The sequence below is a fragment of the Panthera pardus genome, unplaced genomic scaffold (assembly GCF_024362965.1).
Source record: "Panthera pardus isolate Hobbes unplaced genomic scaffold, ASM2436296v1 HiC_scaffold_17, whole genome shotgun sequence".
Classification (NCBI taxonomy): domain Eukaryota; kingdom Metazoa; phylum Chordata; class Mammalia; order Carnivora; family Felidae; genus Panthera; species Panthera pardus.
In genome coordinates this window covers 63,397,123-63,416,727 of record NW_026526732.1, presented here as the reverse complement: position 1 = coordinate 63,416,727, position 19,605 = coordinate 63,397,123, and positions in this window count along the sequence as shown.

Genomic DNA, 19,605 nt, shown 5'->3' with positions numbered 1-19,605 from the left:
GTGCTAGTTTTAAATTGTTCTGTGATTGAGAGATGTGTTTTAATAACAAACTTGACCTAAGTACAAGAGCTTAATAGGGCTGGAGAAATCATCTATGATGTTTTAGTGGATTTTAAAAAGATTTAATTATCAGTGACTGATTCTTATTTCCTTTTTCATTGCTGATAACATAACAATGAAATTGCTGCCAGTACTGCTTTCTGTAATTTTACTAAGAATCATTGTTTTTTTTTTAAAGGGAGAAAAAAGACAAAATGAGATTAAGATTTTTTGTTTGGCTATATAAGCTTTGCTTGATCCTGTTTAGAATCACTTTTGGGGATCTGAAAGTTTTTATTCCAAAGTTATGCCATTTGAAACCCTTTGGTGGCATAAACATTCCATTATATAGAAAAGCAGACACGTATACAAACTTAACTTGGCAGAAATATATTTTTGCAGCCAACAGACTGTGCACAGTAAGCCCAGAATGAAATATAATCAGGGGTCTGATGCTGACGTGGTAAGAAGACTGTGGTCTCCTTAAAAAGTGATGAAAATGTTTTCCCTTAGAAATCAATTACAAAAAAAAGGGTTGGGGGAAACACTGATGTTTTCTCTGGTATTTAATAATTGTTTAATGTTTGTATTTATAGAAAAACTACCAAAACAAAATAAGTGCATCTTTTTCACTTTAAAGACTATGTCAGGGAGTTGATGGGTGATGCAGGCTGACCACTCAGAGGTCACTAACATACTATGTCTCCATTGATAAACTTGCCTTGTCCCTGTGCCTGGTCCCCAGCCTTTCAGGATCAGCAATTTGTTTTGGTCAGCACACCAAGAGTTCATAGGTTCCACAGAGCTGGACACCCATTAATCACATTCACAGAAAATGCTACATCAAACATTGAATGATGATTTATTAATTTACAATGAAAAATACAAATGTTGATCAGTCCAGAATTCTCAAGTTAACGTAACCAAAGCTCTTTCTCATTTTAGCAAAGACCCTACTTTGGGAGGTTGAAATACTCGATAGTTTCTTGATTTCCTCGTACAGATGACTAATGACATCTGTTGTGACAGGTCTTGCTAGTTTAAAGATAATTTAATTGACCTGTTTTTGCATGTTTATCTTGATTCAGCACCAATGATGTCTAAGATGGTTTTTCAATTTTACTTTTTCCTGAGCACCCGCAGATACAAATGCTTAAAATCATTAATACTATAAAATTATCAGGTATTAAGGACCCTAATAAATGATGAACCATGTCTGTTTAACCGCAGGTGCATTAATGTGATATACAGAATATATGTTTAGCATAGGATATTTCCTCTCCGTATTAAAACAGATATCCTTTAATCTCTGGAAATAATTTTTTGAAATTCACTGGGTAACAACTGGATAATCTTTATTATTATTATAAGTGGAAGATAAATGACATTAGCATGTGTGCTTCAAGCTAGCTAATCAGATTTCTCACCTTCAGTTGGGAATTAACCCTATCCAAATGATATGACAACTAGCCCTCCAAAAGTTCTCCCTGACTCAAGCTATTCCATCATAGTAATCTCTTACCATGTTCACTCTCAGTCCAGCAGTAAACACTTGACCCTAGCTTGACCTAGGGAATGACCATAGTCCTTTCCTGGAAATTTGGGATTCAAAAAAGGGCTCTCTATCTCTCTCTGGTGGTTAAAACTGGTAAAATGTATAACTTTGGAACTGTCAGTGGCCACGTGGAAAGTGCAGGTCTACAAAGAAAGAGTATGCAAATAGCATGTAGAAAGAATCAAAGAAAATAAATGAAATATCCCAGGAACATTAAAATTCTAGGGCCGGTTGTCTCTAAGGTTCAAATCTCTCAGCTTCCCGTAGCAGTTTTGGTTTTCATTTTGAGTATGAAATTTTGAGATGGATCTCCCAAACACGCACATACTATTTTTGTGAAGCTAAGGGGAGTTCAGTTTGCATTAAATGGAATAAAAAAATGACTAAATAATATAAAACATTATTTGGTAATACTGAGATTTATATTTTTAGCTAGATAAAATTCAAAGAAACTGATAAACATTTGTGACAGAAAGAAAAATGTAAGTTATGTAGCATTTTCTTCATTTGTTAAGGGGCTTTAGTGACTAACATTTAGTACAAAAGCCATATAATTCTATATGAAATTTCAATAGTCATGCTTTTATATTTGTACACAAGAGAGACATATATTCTTCTATATGTATAGGAATAATAACATTCAGTGACATATTGATTGTGTATTTCTTATAATTGAAAAAGTTGCATTAGTAAGATAATATCTAATTACTAGTAAAATCCAAAAGGAGCTCCTATTGCCAGTATTTTCTTAATCACAGTCCTAAGTAGGATATTTATTTTTACTCATTATCAGTTAGCATATTTGCTAAATATGCACTATTTTCAAAGCACTCATCTAGATGTGGAGGGTGAGATAAATATAAAATGGAATGCATAACCTCTAAGAAGAATTATGGGATAGTTGGATATGCTTTGATAAATGTAAAAAATTATACAGTTCAACATACAAACAACTGTTTATTACCATGTTTAAAGCATCCATATCCTCAGTGGAACACTGATAAATGTGGAGTGGGATTGATTGTGGGTGTTCTGCAATAAAAGTTTTTGTATCATTTTGAATGAAAGAAAGACATAAATCGAGGGCTCACTGTAGCTATATATGCAGGTTTAGGTACTGTTCCAAATAAGAGCATTTAACCAAAAGGATGAGCTTCAGAAATGCTTTCTCCCAACTCAGAGCTGCTGACCAGGTGGCCCACCCTCAACCTAGAACACCTTTTCCCCACCCCACCCCACCCTTAACCTCTGGCCTGTCTCCTATTCATTCTTTGTATCCCAGATGATGGAGCCCCCTTCAGGAAGCCTGCTATTAGTTTTCTAAAACTGAGGTAAATGCCTCTCTGAGAACAGTTGATCCCTAGCTCATGCGGGGCAGTCTCACTGACTGGGCTCCCTGTTTGCTAATCATTTTCTCATCAATAGATTGTAAATTCCTACGGAGTAAATATTGTATTCATTTTGAACATAGTATCATCAGAGATTAGTACAGTGCAGAGCATATAGTTCCTCAGTAATAAATAAAGCAGTAATGAACAAATGTATCTAGGAATTTTATATGAAAATTATTGAATAAATGGTTCATAATAGTAAAGAAGGTGGTAAAATAGTTAAAGTAGGTCTGAGAGAAACCCAACTTTGTTTTCTCAAATTGAAAATTGAAATTTTTTTCTCAAATTGAGAATTGAAGTTAAGGCTTTGGTTATGATATGGGATCATAGGATAAATGATTATATTGGTTGTGAGGGATCTTATATTACATAAATTACTCCCACCCCCAGTGATAGGCAATAGCAAGACTTGGCATGATATTTACTGGGGAGACTGTAAACCTAAAATTAATTGCTCCTGCTGGCCTGTATAGCATACCAATATGGAAATCATGATTAGGAACAGAATATTTCTCTTAAAATGTTGATTTTCTTACTTAGGTATTATACTAGATGTATATTAATTACATATCCTGATGATATGTGTGTTTATGATAATCTGTAGTCCAATTTATGCCTGCATAGATGGACAAATAGGCATTGATATATTTTATTTATAAAATATATTATGTATTAGAAAGTATAAATTATATAAGAAACACCCACTAGCCTCAGTAATAAAACTTTAAAATCATTAGAAACCCCTGTGTTTGTCAGATCTCTCATTCTCCTCAAGAATTAACTCCCATCCTGAGTTTGCAATTCTTTAAATTTATAATAAATACATTTAAACGACATATAGCATTGGCTATATGTTTCTAAATTAAGATGGCTTATACTGCAAAAATATTTGAGCAACTTACTCTTCGCACCAAAAATTATATTTTTGAAAATCTGAGACTTGTGGTTCCATTTATTTTTGTCCCTTAATGATATTCCACTTTGTGCCAAGTTTTGTTTATTCACCTATTAAAATATACTTGGCTTATTTTCGTTAAAAAATTATTACAAGCAATGATGTTATGAGCCTCTTGTACATGCCTTTTGTATACATGTGGAAGTGTCTTTAGAGTATATACTTTTTTGGGAGGGGCCTTTTATTCCCATGACTTATTCATTCCATAACTGGAAGCTTGTATATCCCGTTCCTCTTCACCCACCTGCCCATCTCCTCAACCCCTTGCCTCTCAAGTATATATAGAGAGAGTATAGGGAGAGAGTATATACTCTGACTAAAGTTGCAAAGAACTTGAACCATTGTCTGTATAGATATTATTACATTGGTTCTCTTATGTTATTTTAACAATTAATACTTCTACCAGCTGTAAATAAAGTGACTGTTTCCTTTATATCCTGACAACACTGGATATTTTCAGAATTCCAGTTTTTTTTTTCCATATTTATTGAATGTGAGACAACATCTCACTGGATTATTTCCTGATTAATGGGGACAGGAGAGAGGGAGTTGGAGAGGTTTAGATTTCTTTGTTATTTTTAAAAAATTTTTAAATGTTTATTTTTGACAGAGAGAGACAGAGTGTGAATGCGGGGGGGGTGGCAGAAAGAGGGGGAGACAAAATCCTAAGCAGGCTCCAGGCTCAGAGCTGTCTGCACAGAGCCTGATGCAGGACTTGAACCCATGAACCGTGATATGACCTGAGCCGAAGTCAGACACTTAACTGACTGAGCCACCCAGGTGCCCCTAGATTTCTTCTTTTGTGAATTATCTTTTCAAGTCATTTGCTTTAAAAAAATATTTTAATTAATTTTAATATTTTAGCATTTTCCCGTTTTTTAACTTCTGAGTTCTTCCTGTAATATAGATACTAATTCTCAGTTTTATATATGCCTTGCAGATACTTTCTGTTTTATTTTTTATCTGATATGGATGGAATATCCAATATTCTATGAGATAGTCTGTGGTAACTTGCTCCTGGTGGGAAGTCTGATATCATAGCTAGTTTCTACTGCTTCCATTAAAAAACAAACAAACAAACAAACAATCTGATGAAGTGCCCTTTTAAAATTGAGTTTGTAGAAAAGAAAACAGTAATTTTCTGTCACAACATAAAATATTATCAAGTTAATGTCATTAGCTAATATTTCTCATTTCTACCCTATTCAGTTTCATATAAGCATGAACAAAGTGCAAAAGCAATTATGAGAAAATAAATTAAAAAGCAAAAATAAGAGTTGGGGACTAGGGTGAAATTTATAATAAAATTATCATAAAAATATAAATAATTTTGTTGTATTTGTGTGTATAAATATTAAGATGGGTATCCTTAATTATGACCCCCAGCCTATTAATAAATATAATAAGATATATATGCTTATTAAAAATACTCTATTTTTATCCATATGACATATTTGAGTTATATTTTTGTTGAACACAAAAATACAGAGAAATATTTAATTGGAATTCATGTATTTTATGACCACGTAGCCTTGTTAGATTTATTGCTTATGCTGTGATCAGAAACAACCATTTGAAATTATCATTATTTGAAAAATTGTAAGATTAATACTAATATATGGTTATTTGTCCATATGTTGGCAATCTGTTGTTCCAATTTCTTCAGAATGATTTTTTGAACTTTGTGGTATTTGATTTAGTCAGTAGGACCAATGTATGGTGTCTTTGAGCAAAAGTGCTCATGGTAGTTTTCTTTCAAGTCAGTACAATTATTGGAAAAAAGTGACAAAGTGGACTTAAATATCAACCAATTTCCCATTTTTTACAGCAGCATACTTTAGAATATTTATTAATGTGTCTACCAGAAGTGTTACACATTGCCCCATTAAATATATGTGAACATATTTAGCTGGTTATAGCCACATTAATTTTATAAAACATAATAGATATATGTCAATAAAGTATCATCCCACTCTAAACATTAGTTCTGGGGCAATTATTTTATTTTTGTTGCCACTGAAAATATATCAGGGAATAAAATTTTGTTAAATGGGCAAATGTTCCACCAATCTACCACAAAGAAATTTCTTTAAACCATTTAGAAAGACATTAGTTCTTAATTCATAGGATCGTAGTGAGACTTAAATGGAAATAATTCAGAAACATCAGTAAGTGCTAACGTGCTTATAACATAGTTTAGTATGTTATAATTAATGTTGTCATATAATCAGTTAAAACAAAATGAAAGATAAACTTATTTATAAAGCCATGATTCCCCCACTATTGACATTTGATTTCTCTCTCTAACCCCAGTACATATCGATATACATGTTAGGTATACCATCTTGTAATTACAATTTTGTATTAAGCTTTAAAAAAATGTACTTTATGAAAAAGTTCCATGTTGCTTGACCTCATAATTTTCATATTCAATGTCAACAAATAAAATAACATGTGAAATTTATATTTGCTTTTTGAGTATTTTAACATTTTTTGTTTACATAAATGATTTTGCCATTAACTTCTCATTCTACTTCACCCTCATTAGGGTGACTCATAATTTTAAAATCAAGTTTGATAGAAAACAGTGTTACTTAATTGTTTAAATTATAAACATATTCTCTTCTGTATACTAATTATATTTCTATTATGCAAATTGTTCACGTTATGTCCTTTGGATTTGCTTACATATATGTGTGTGTTTTATATATATATATATATATATATATATATATATATATATAATATATTTTATACATACATACTTGTTATCAATTTTTAAATTTTTTATATAACATAAATAAATCCTGTGGCCATAGTTGTTATAAGTAGTTTTTATTGTAGGCCATGTTCCTTTTCATTCTGAAAACTTAACAGAGTTTTAATTTCTGTATGGTAAAGCTTGTCTGTCTTTGGTTTTCTAATTTCTGCTATCACTTCCAAGCTTAAAATTTCCATCCCTTAGGAGAGCTTATAAATATTCAAATATATTTTCTTCATTTTCTCATTTATACATTTTAAATATCTCAATACAATTAGAATTTATTTTGGTGTCTATCTATAGGTGGAATCCTCAATTTTAGTTAATTTAAAGACCACTACATTTAAAAAATCCTGTATTTTTCTATTCTATTACAATTCTCCTCTTTTAAGATATGATAAATGTATAATAGAATCTACTGCTAGTATTTTATTCTATTTATTTCTATATTTTTGAGTAACATTTATTTCTATATTTCTAAAACTATTTTAATTAAGTCTACTTTGGCATTATTTCTGAAGATTAATTGAAATGTATTAAGATTCATCCTTATGTTTTCTCTCATGAGTTCTCATTGTTTAAAAAAAATAAAAACTCTGACTTGTCCAAGGTAAGCCTTTAAATAGACAATTCTTTCAGAATTATAAAAATTTATATTGGGAATGAAATTTGGATCTATTCAAATTGTGGGAATTAATGAATTTATATCACCCCTGAAACATGTTTTTCAACTTTTTTTTTCCAACTTTTTAAGTTAACATTTTAGTATGATGGCTTTATGGAATTTTAAACTTTTAATTTAGGGGATACTAACCTTCATTTTATAAATTAAACACCAACAAACACTCCCTGGTAAGGAGCAAGATTATTTTTTAAAAAATTGTCCTGAAAAGCTGCAAAAAAATGTATTCTTATGCCCAATAGTGTCTATTCTATTAAACACTTCTACATTTGGAAAATAGCTGATGCAAAGATCCTATTTCAACCCAAAGTTCTCCTTCATGTTAATGGCTCTTCACCCCTTTGGTCTGCTTCTGAATGTTAGAAAAATGCTATGCAATGTTCAACTTAAATTAGATAGAAAAAAATAGCTCATTTTATAGAGAGGTTTTCTGCAACACCTGTATGTGCATGCGATAGGACTCTAGTCAAGGGGAAAAAAAAAAGAAGAAATGTTTTCTAAAATGGAATGACTTTAATGAAACTGTTCAATCTGTACAACAGTATCATGTATTTCACTTGAATGAAGTTGTTAAACAAGATCTCTGTTTACATAGACTGTTGTGCAGTTATCAATCCAATCAAAACTCACTCATTGTTTTTTAATTCAAAAGTGATTAGCAAATGCTGAGAAGTCACCTTATCTCACTAAAACACAGGTACCAACTCAGAGTAAATATTTTGGTAAACAATTATTCTGGCCCTGCATATTCAGCAGTGTGCTAAATTATGCATAATCTTGCATAAGTAATAAGTGAAGGTAGCTTAAATTCAGTTTTTTTTCCTAACCTGACCTATTTCTTTCAGTGCTGTTAGCAGCTTAAATCATGTATGAGCTTTCTGTAAGGCTTCAATGAGTAGCTCGGGTGGAGAAACTTCAGTAATAAATTTCAGGAGAAGACAAGTTTTTTGACAGGCATAATGCAACACATACAGAGTCTGGAACTCACACTCTGGGAATTTAGAGCAGTCCTCGCAAAGCAGCTTTTCCCTGTTACATTAATAGAGAAAATGAAGTATGAAAGTCCTCAGGAATTACTGCTAGGTGTAATTTAAATAATTTACCAGAAGACAGTTCAGCACATGCATTGAACAGGGGCGTACAGAGTTTGCCATAAGCAGTTTATAAATAAACTATATTCCGCTGAAGTAAGTCAGGCATAAATTATAACTATTTCTTTTGTGGCTGCACCCTGTTCCTCATTGTAATAGTTATTTAAAAAAAAATTCAGGGTTATGACCTTCTCCTGGAAATCACAGACATTGTCTGCCTTGTACCTTGCTTATGAGCTTCCTTATGGTTAACGGTTTGGTAGCTGTGAGATAAAAATAAAAATACTATTGCTAGGGAAAAATGCACTACATATCTGTAAACAGAATTCTGGAAGAATCTGTAGCCTGGTTGGGGGTAGGGGGAGAGATGTGGCCAAAGACTATCAAGGAGATACGGATCATTTTACGAAGGCTTTACACCTTATATGTGGAGAAAAAGAGGGTATACTTTCTGTTTCTTGCCTCAAGTATTGGGCCTTAAATTATCAGGCCAAAGTAAAAATGCCAAAGGAAACATATAATGAAGACTCAAAACTATGTAGAAATTATTTATAAAACATGCATGTGGAGGTTAAAAAGCTATAATTCCATTGAGCCTTGAGTTATTAAGGAGCAGATGGGCTATAGTGGCACCAAAATTTACCTAAAATATACTGTTAGTGTTTTGGAAGGAGACTTTGTAAAAGGCAGGTGGAGTGCTTGCTCTCTACTCTTAAAACATCAGATTATAAACTAGCATTTTGTAACTTTTACTTTCACTTAACTTCCTTTGATAGAAGAAATAGGCTCCTTGGTGGGGGGGGGGGGAGTACAGATAGCGAATAGCTATGTTCCTGAAGTTATACGAGAAACATAGATAATGTACATCCTCACAAGTGCTCTTTTAAATATACATCTATCACACTTGCTAGGTTGTCCTTTGAAGTCATATGCACTGTAGTTACCTGGCTCTCCATTCTCTGTATCTCCATTTATATGTGTATATTATGTACTCAGATTATACATGTGTATGTATACATACATACGTGCGTGTGTGTGTGTGTCAGAGTTAAATTTTTTTCTGGGAATGCATGATCCACATGCTGTTATAACTAGAAGTTAAAATGGTGCTTAGAGGAGATAGTGGGGAACATAGAAGAAAATATTATAATAATTATTTAATTTTCAGAATCAATTTTGTAATAATGGCCTTATAACCTGAAAACAACTGTCAATTAAGGAAATTCTTTTCTGACTGCTGTGTAGAATGAAAATAAACTTTAATGTGCCCATGTCTTTTTTTTTTTTATTTTTTTTATTTTTTTTATTTTTTTATTTTTTTATTTTTTTATTTTTTAATATATGAAATTTACTGTCAAATTGGTTTCCATACAACACCCAGTGCTCATCCCAAAAGGTGCCCTCCTCAATACCCATCACCCACCCTGCCCTCCCTCCCCCCCTGCCCTCCCTCCCACTCCCCATCAACCCTCAGTTTGTTCTCAGTTTTTAACAGTCTCTAATGCTTTGGCTCTCTCCCATTCTAACCTCTTTTTTTTTTTTTTTTCCTTCCCCTCCCCCATGGGTTTCTGTTATGTTTCTCAGGATCCACATAAGAGTGAAACCATATGGTATCTGTCTTTCTCTGTATGGCTTATTTCACTTAGCATCACACTCTCCAGTTCCATCCATGTTGCTACAAAAGGCCATATTTCATTTTTTCTCATTGCCACGTAGTATTCCATTGTGTATATAAACCACAATTTCTTTATCCATTCATCAGTTGATGGACATTTAGGCTCTTTCCATAATTTGGCTATTGTTGAGAGTGCCGCTATAAACATTGGGGTACAGGTGCCCCTATGCATCAGTACTCCTGTATCCCTTGGATAAATTCCTAGCAGTGCTATTGCTGGGTCATAAGGTAGGTCTATTTTTAATTTTCTGAGGAACCTCCACACTGCTTTCCAGAGCGGCTGCACCAATTTGCATTCCCACCAACAGTGCAAGAGGGTTCCTGTTTCTCCACATCCTCTCCAGCATCTATAGTCTCCTGATTTCTTCATTTTGGCCACTCTGACTGGCGTGAGGTGGTATCTGAGTGTGGTTTTGATTTGTATTTCCCTGATAAGGAGCGACGTTGAACATCTTTTCATGTGCCTGTTGGCCATCCGGATGTCTTCTTTAGAGAAGTGTCTATTCATGTTTTCTGCCCATTTCTTCACTGGGTTATTTGTTTTTCGGGTGTGGAGTTTGGTGAGCTCTTTATAGATTTTGGATACTAGCCCTTTGTCCGATATGTCATTTGCAAATATCTTTTCCCATTCTGTTGGTTGCCTTTTAGTTTTGTTGGTTGTTTCCTTTGCTGTGCAGAAGCTTTTTATCTTCATAAGGTCCCAGTAATTCACTTTTGCTTTTAATTCCCTTGCCTTTGGGGATGTGCCGAGTAAGAGATTGCTACGGCTGAGGTCAGAGAGGTCTTTTCCTGCTTTCTCCTCTAGGGTTTTGATGGTTTCCTGTCTCACATTCAGGTCCTTTATCCATTTTGAGTTTATTTTTGTGAATGGTGTGAGAAAGTGGTCTAGTTTCAACCTTCTGCATGTTGCTGTCCAGTTCTCCCAGCACCATTTGTTAAAGAGACTGTCTTTTTTCCATTGGATGTTCTTTCCTGCTTTGTCAAAGATGAGTTGGCCATACGTTTGTGGGTCTAGTTCTGGGGTTTCTATTCTATTCCATTGGTCTATGTGTCTGTTTTTATGCCAATACCATGCTGTCTTGATGATGACAGCTTTGTAGTAGAGGCTAAAGTCTGGGATTGTGATGCCTCCTGCTTTGGTCTTCTTCTTCAAAATTACTTTGGCTATTCGGGGCCTTTTGTGGTTCCATATGAATTTTAGGATTGCTTGTTCTAGTTTCGAGAAGAATGCTGGTGCAATTTTGATTGGGATTGCATTGAATGTGTAGATAGCTTTGGGTAGTATTGACATTTTGACAATATTTATTCTTCCAATCCATGAGCAGGGAATGTCTTTCCATTTCTTTATATCTTCTTCAATTACCTGCATAAGCTTTCTATAGTTTTCAGCATACAGATCTTTTACATCTTTGGTTAGATTTATTCCTAGGTATTTTATGCTTCTTGGTGCAATTGTGAATGGGATCAGTTTCTTCATTTGTCTTTCTGTTGCTTCATTGTTAGTGTATAAGAATGCAACTGATTTCTGCACGTTGATTTTGTATCCTGCAACTTTGCTGAATTCATGTATCAGTTCTAGCAGACTTTTGGTGGAGTCTATCGGATTTTCCATGTATAATATCATGTCATCTGCAAAAAGCGAAAGCTTGACTTCATCTTTGCCAATTTTGATGCCTTTGATTTCCTTTTGTTGTCTGATTGCTGATGCTAGAACTTCCAGCACTATATTAAACAGCAGCGGTGACAGTGGGCATCCCTGTCGTGTTCCTGATCTCAGGGAAAAAGCTCTCAGTTTTTCCCCGTTGAGGATGATGTTAGCTGTGGGCTTTTCATAAATGGCCTTTATGATCTTTAAGTATGTTCCTTCTATCCCGACTTTCTCAAGGGTTTTTATTAAGAAAGGGTGCTGGATTTTGTCAAAGGCCTTTTCTGCATCGATTGACAGGATCATATGGTTCTTCTCTTTTTTTTTGTTAATGTGATGTATCACGTTGATCGATTTGCGAATGTTGAACCAGCCCTGCATCCCAGGAATGAATCCCACTTGATCATGGTGAATAATTCTTTTTATATGCTGTTGAATTCGATTTGCTAGTATCTTATTAAGAATTTTTGCATCCATATTCATCAGGGATATTGGCCTGTAGTTCTCTTTTTTTACTGGGTCTCTGTCTGGTTTAGGAATCAAAGTAATACTGGCTTCATAGAATGAGTCTGGAAGTTTTCCTTCCCTTTCTATTTCTTGGAATAGCTTGAGAAGGATAGGTATTATCTCTGCTTTAAATGTCTGGTAGAACTCCCCTGGGAAGCCATCTGGTCCTGGACTCTTATTTGTTGGGAGATTTTTGATAACCGATTCAATTTCTTCGCTGGTTATGGGTCTGTTCAAGCTTTCTATTTCCTCCTGATTGAGTTTTGGAAGAGTGTGGGTGTTTAGAAATTTGTCCATTTCTTCCAGATTGTCCAATTTGCTGGCATATAATTTTTCATAGTGTTCCCTGATAATTGTTTGTATCTCTGAGGGATTGGTTGTAATCATTCCATTTTCATTCATGATTTTATCTATTTGGGTCATCTCCCTTTTCTTTTTGAGAAGCCTGGCTAGAGGTTTGTCAATTTTGGTTATTTTTTCAAAAAACCAACTCTTGGTTTCGTTGATCTGCTCTACAGTTTTTTTAGATTCTATATTGTTTATTTCTGCTCTGATCTTTATTATTTCTCTTCTTCTGCTGGGTTTAGGCTGCCTTTGCTGTTCTGCTTCTATTTCCTTTAGGTGTGCTGTTAGATTTTGTATTTGGGATTTTTCTTGTTTCTTGAGATAGGCCTGGATTGCAATGTATTTTCCTCTCAGGACTGCCTTCGCTGCATCCCAAAGCGTTTGGATTGTTGTATTTTCATTTTCGTTTGTTTCCATATATGTTTTAATTTCTTCTCTAATTGCCTGGTTGACCCACTCATTCGTTACTAGGGTGTTCTTTAACCTCCATGCTTTTGGAGGTTTTCCAGACTTTTTCCTGTGGTTGATTTCAAGCTTCATAGCATTGTGGTCTGAAAGTATGCATGGTATAATTTCAATTCTTGTAAACTTATGAAGGGCTGTTTTGTGACCCAGTATATGATCTATCTTGGAGAATGTTCCATGTGCACTCGAGAAGAAAGTATATTCTGTTGCTTTGGGATGCAGAGTTCTAAATATATCTGTCAAGTCCATCTGATCCAATGTATCATTCAGGGCCCTTGTTTCTTTATTGACTGTGTGTCTAGATGATCTATCCATTTCTGTAAGTGGGGTGTTAAAGTCCCCTGCAATGACCACATTCTTATCAATAAGGTTGCTTATGTTTATGAGTAATTGTTTTATATATCTGGGGGCTCGGGTATTTGGCGCATAGACATTTATAATAGTTAGCTCCTCCTGGTGGATAGACCCTGTGATTATTATATAATGCCCTTCTTCATCTCTTGTTACAGCCTTTAATTTAAAGTCTAGTTTGTCTGATATAAGTATGGCTACTCCAGCTTTCTTTTGGCTTCCAGGAGCATGATAAATAGTTCTCCATCCCCTCACTCTCAATCTAAAGGTGTCCTCAGATCTAAAATGAGTCTCTTGTAGACAGCAAATAGATGGGTCTTGTTTTTTTATCCATTCTGATACCCTATGTCTTTTAGTTGGCGCATTTAATCCATTTACATTCAGTGTTATTATAGAAAGATATGGGTTTAGAGTCATTGTGATGTCTGTATGTTTTATGCTTGTAGTGATGTCTCTGGTACTTTGTCTCACAGGATCCCCCTTAGGATCTCTTGTAGTGTGCCCATGTCTTTGATGGAGAAGAAAGACTTGACAGAATTGCCATTTAGACATTCAGACTTGAACTGTGATTTATTTATTACGATCTTCATATGTGATTCTGTGGGTCTTCATTAGGATATATTGCTTATGGTGATGGAACTGCATTGAGAAACTTGGCCTATGTTGTGAGATGAAAAATTGCTAAGGGTCTAATATACAGTTTGATGGCTATAGTTAATAATTCTGTGATGTGTACTTGAAATTTGCTAAGAGAGAGGATCTTAAGTGTTCTCACCAAAAAATGAAAATAAAAAGTAACAATGTGAGGTGATAAATGGGTTAGTTAGCTTGATTGGGTTAATCATTTCATAGTAAATATATACATCAAGTCGTCATGCTGTACACTTTCAATAGATTACAATTTTATTTGTCAACTATACCTCAGTAAAGCCGGAGAGGGGGAAAGCTTGACTCAGAATGCTAAAATAGGCAACCTGACTAATATGGGTCAGACCTCAATCTCAATACAGCGCTGTAAGTAACTAAACAGCCGAAATAGATACGTAACCTGTAGGAAGATTGTGAAAGTTGTATTAAACTCCCTAAGACTTATTTGCCTGAATAGAGGAAAAATGAAGAAGTTCTAATATATTTCTGCCCTAATAGGCAGTTAAATCAATTTATGCAAACTTGTAACAAGATTATTGTCAAAGTAATTTGTAATTTTCTATGTGCATCATTCACACAGTGCATTCCTACATAGCTGTTGTAGATGCTATCTCAAAATGTCATTTGAGAAATGTTGAAAGTCCCTCTACATTTATGTAATGGCATTTAGAAAAATCAAGGAAAATACTGTTCCAATATCCAAAGGAAGTATTTAAGAAATATTGTAAAATATAAATGCTGTAATAAGTTTGTACATGATACTCACTTACATATTTTAATATTCATACTTATGTGAGCATAAAGTTTGATTCTATGGGTGTGAGATATAGGTATAGTGTCTGTTGATGGGATATGACTGGCAAGTTTGGGCAGAAGAGTTAGTAATACTCTGTTGTGCTGAGGAAAGGAATCCCCCACTGGACCATCAGAAGCAATCCTGCAACATAGGAGACATTAAGAGGCCCTGAGGCTACTGAAAGGCCTCAATTTTGGGTATATATATATACCCAAAGGGTATATATTTGAGATAAGGAAAATAGTGTTACAGGAATATAACAAATTGACAGCCTCACTGTTTTGACGTTGGCCAGTCTGGGATTGGCACTAACAAATTCAACTTCCTAACATTTTATTTAGCCATTTATAAATCTGCAATCAAAACCCATATTGATAATAGAAGCCTCCTTTACTTGTTGATAGACTTGACACTTGTGTGAAAATCTAAGTCATTTATTACTATACTAGAATTCATCCCTCTAACATAGCTTCTTTATCAGTGATTGTTTCCATGTTAACATGTTGAACTTGTTACTCTAATGGAAAGTCTGGCAGCGTCTCTCATATTACTATATAAAAGAAACATTCTATCAGAGAAAAAAATCAGGTTAAGCAAAGCACAAAGGTCCATGATAGCTTATCATGTATCCTACCTAATGTATATATGTGGTGTGTGTGTGTGTGTGTGTGTGTGTGTGTGACGTTTGACATTTTTGGCAGTCGTCAGGTAGTGTGCTATGATGGAGGAATACATATCACATAGGGTTCTCAGAATTGCTAGTGCTAACATAAAGCTATTTCAACCAGTATCTTTTCCTATTCTTGCTTTACAGCGACTCAAGATATCCATTGTGATTGAGCAAAAGTAAGGAAAAAAGTCTCTGTTTAATTATTCCCATATAAGGTGCCTGTGAATAGATCTACATAATATCAATTCAATCAAATGCAGGAGTTTAGTCAGTAGGATTTTGTCCGTTTTAAAGAAACACTATACTTGGAGTCAGGAAATACAGTTTTAGTCACATTTCTGTCCCCATTAGAGGCTCCAAGTACTCTGCCTAATTTTAACTGTTTTTAAATTTAATTAATACACTTTAAAAACAAAAGAACGGACAAACAAAGCCGTATATGAATGCTAATCTCACACAATACTGTTTTTCTTAGGAACATAATATGGCACCGTACAGACACAAAATAAACGTAGAGTGAATAGATAAGGTCTTTTCTATCCAGGTGTAGTGTAGCCTATCCCTGAAAAATGAGTTAAAGAACCCAGAATGTTCTCCTATTCACGCTGCCTTTCTGCAACTAAATTTTAGTTTAGTTATAGAAATGTTGGTAGCAAACCAACAGTTCACTCCTTAATTTGCGGAATTTTTACTCAGGGAACTATGTGGTAGGTATAGTGTACTACTTACTGAGGGTCTACCATGTACCAAGAGAAAATGTACTGAAGTTGTTTAAAATTACTTCCGACCCAGAACTAATCATCGATAGAAAATTTATAATGTAATTTACATTAGCATAAAAACTAGCGTTAGATTTACCTCAAAAAAAATTCTTTATACAGTTCTTCTTTTTCTGCATACTTAAAAGTAAGCTCTAAGTCTCCAATCACTTCTATAATCAAATGCAACTTATAACATATGCTGTTTATTAATGAAGTGTTTCTTTGATCTATAATTAGAACTTATACAGACATATTATAATTTTCTTTATTCCAATTTCTGCTTGAATTAGCTGTTAAAGGTAAAAAAAAACATCATTTAAACTCTCTTAACCAATGATATCCTTCAGAAAAGCATTTTTTAATTGTTGAATTGAAACTTCAGTAGATTAAGTAATGTTAACATGAAATTTTTTCTTAATATGAAATAAATAGGGTGTAGACCTGATGAAAACAGTTTAGTTAAAAGAATTCCATTAGCATCATTACAATGATAGAGAAAATAATGTGCAAAATAGAGTCACTGTCATGATCCTGACCTTGTGATACAAATTAAAATAAAGAAAAGTGTCATATTTCTCCATGGTTCAACTTGGGTTCACCTAATAGAACTCTGACAAAAGCAAATGTTTTGTCACTTAGTCTGTTGCCAAGAACATTTTAGTGCATAATTAATGATAATCCACTCTTTAATATGTGTATATGAATGAACACAAAGTTGCTGCTCGTGCAACAGAGACAATATCATGTTCAGTGTGAAGAGAGCAACACAATTTCTACTAAAATAATGAGCTGTGGAAAGGATAATGGAAGGTGTCAAATGCACAATAAACATGATTAGAGTGGACCAGGGAAAAAGAATAATATTTAACACCACCAGTGCTTTTCTCTTAAGAAAAATAAACTTTAAGTCCTTGATGGATTTTTCATGACTCCTCTCACCATGTTGTCTATAAATATCATGGAATATGCAACTTATTGCTTTGGTTACACCTTTCTCTTACATGCTGATCCCTTCTTCTCTAATTGACCCTCAAGATATGGTGTTCTCTTAGTGTTGTGCTTATTATTTTACTGCATTTACAAATTGCCTGAGGGATATGTTAATATGCAGATTATGATTGAACAGATATGGAGTGGGGGCACCTGGGTGGCTCAGTCGGTTGAACGTCAGACTCTTGATTTCGGCTTAGGTCATGATCCCAGGGTCATGGGATTGAGCCCTGCGTTGGGCTCGTGCTGAGCATGGAGCCTTAAGATTCTCTTTCTCTCTCTGTCTCCCCCTCCATCCTTTTCTTCCCCCCCTCTCCCACTCATGCTCATGTGCGCTCTCTATCTCTCTCAAAAAAAATTTAACAGATCTGGGGTGGGTCTGGAGATTTTGCATTTCAAACTAGATCTTAGAAGATGCCCTTATTGCTGGTCCATGGGCCACACTTGACTGGCAAGGCCTGGGGAACCATCTTTGGGCCTTTTCTCAGTAGACACAATCTTCTTGGCCAGTTAATTCACTGCCATGAATTTAAATATATCCTGTATGTTCATGATTTGTTATTCTTTATCCTCAGCCTCATAAATTGTAATCTTCAAAAATATTGATTTAACATATTAAAAATGAAACTCATTATTGTCTTCCTCAAACCCAATCTTCCTGCTTTCTGTCCTATCATATTAATGATACTATCATTTCTCAAGTTGTCTGAGATGTTCATATTATACCCATTTTACAGATACGCCTTTGAAAGTTAGGTAATACATCAAAATGATTCTGCTGGCAAATAAGGTAGCCAAGATTTTAGCACGTTAGTTGATTTATTTGAAAGTCTGTGCTCATTCACTGTATTTGATAACCTCTTTCGAGAATAATTTTCCTCTTCTTTACCTACTGATGAGTCACTTAATCATAATTTTTTTTTTTCTGTATAACCTTCTCCAGGTTTTCATGACAGTGTGATGTCTTCTTTCCTGTATGGTTCCACAGCAGTTTGGTATCCATTCTTATCAAGGAACACACCACATTGCATTCCAATTATTGGTTGAGATGTCTGTCCTCAGCCCTTGGGGTGTAAGCTCCTTGAAGTTTGGGACTGTGTCTTATTTATCTGTTACTTTTTTTATTAGAAAAAAAGGAATACATGATAATTTTAGAAATAAATGATATAGAAACACAGAAAAAAAAGAGAGAGAGAGAGAGAGAGAGAGAGAGAAATTTTCTTGCAAATACTCTCTCGAAATCCTATTTCTCTTTATTAGGTTACAATTATTATGAGTTTGGTGTACTTTCCCTCTAAGCATTATCTATGCACATCTATTCATACTTGTGTACAATCTCTGTATCTACATAGCTATAGGTGTATGTACATAAACACATAGTATATAAGTTGGATCATATTGTACACATATTCTATGACTTTTATTTCCATTAGCAATATATCTTGGGCAATTTTTTCTGTGTAGTTATGTATAGATATGACATTATTTTTAATGGATGTAAGTAATCCTTGGTATAGAATTATAATTTAAAATATTTACATATATATGGACAATTTAAAATTTTCAACATTTTTCTATTACCTATAAAGCTGAAAAATCATATTTCATATTTGTTTTTGTCCCCGTTCAAGTATCCCTTTATGGTACATATCTAGGCTTAAAATCACTGATTCAAAATATATATGCTTACAGTTCTGATGCAGATAGCTAAATTGTCTAAGAAGGCTACACCAATGTATGGTTCCATAAGTAGAATAACCATGATTTTTTTCCCTAAAAAATATATATATGTATGTATTTTCTTATCCACATCAAGTCTTATCAAATTATTAATTTTTGACAACACTGGTGAAAAATATATCTCATTTATATTTATTTTCATACTTGTGATTACTTGTGATCTTAGTATTTTAGGAGGATGTGGGAATAATTTTTTGCTATTTGAATTTTTTCTCTATGATGGCTATTCTTACCATTCAGTCATTTCTTTTTTATACTGGGCTATCATGTTTTTAATGATTTATAGAGGTTCTCCATACATTTAGAAATTAATCTATCTTGTTTTATATGTTGAAATATTTTTTTTCTCAGTCTCTTTTAATTTTTTAAAATTCTTTAAATGAAATATTCAGATTTCACATTTTCTTATTATTTTCTCTTTATGTTTTGTTGTTTAATTCTATACACATATTTCCTTTACTCTCTAGTTTATTATTTATGTCAAGTTTATTATGTTATTTTACATGCAGTTAGATTCGTTATTTTTAGGTATATGGTT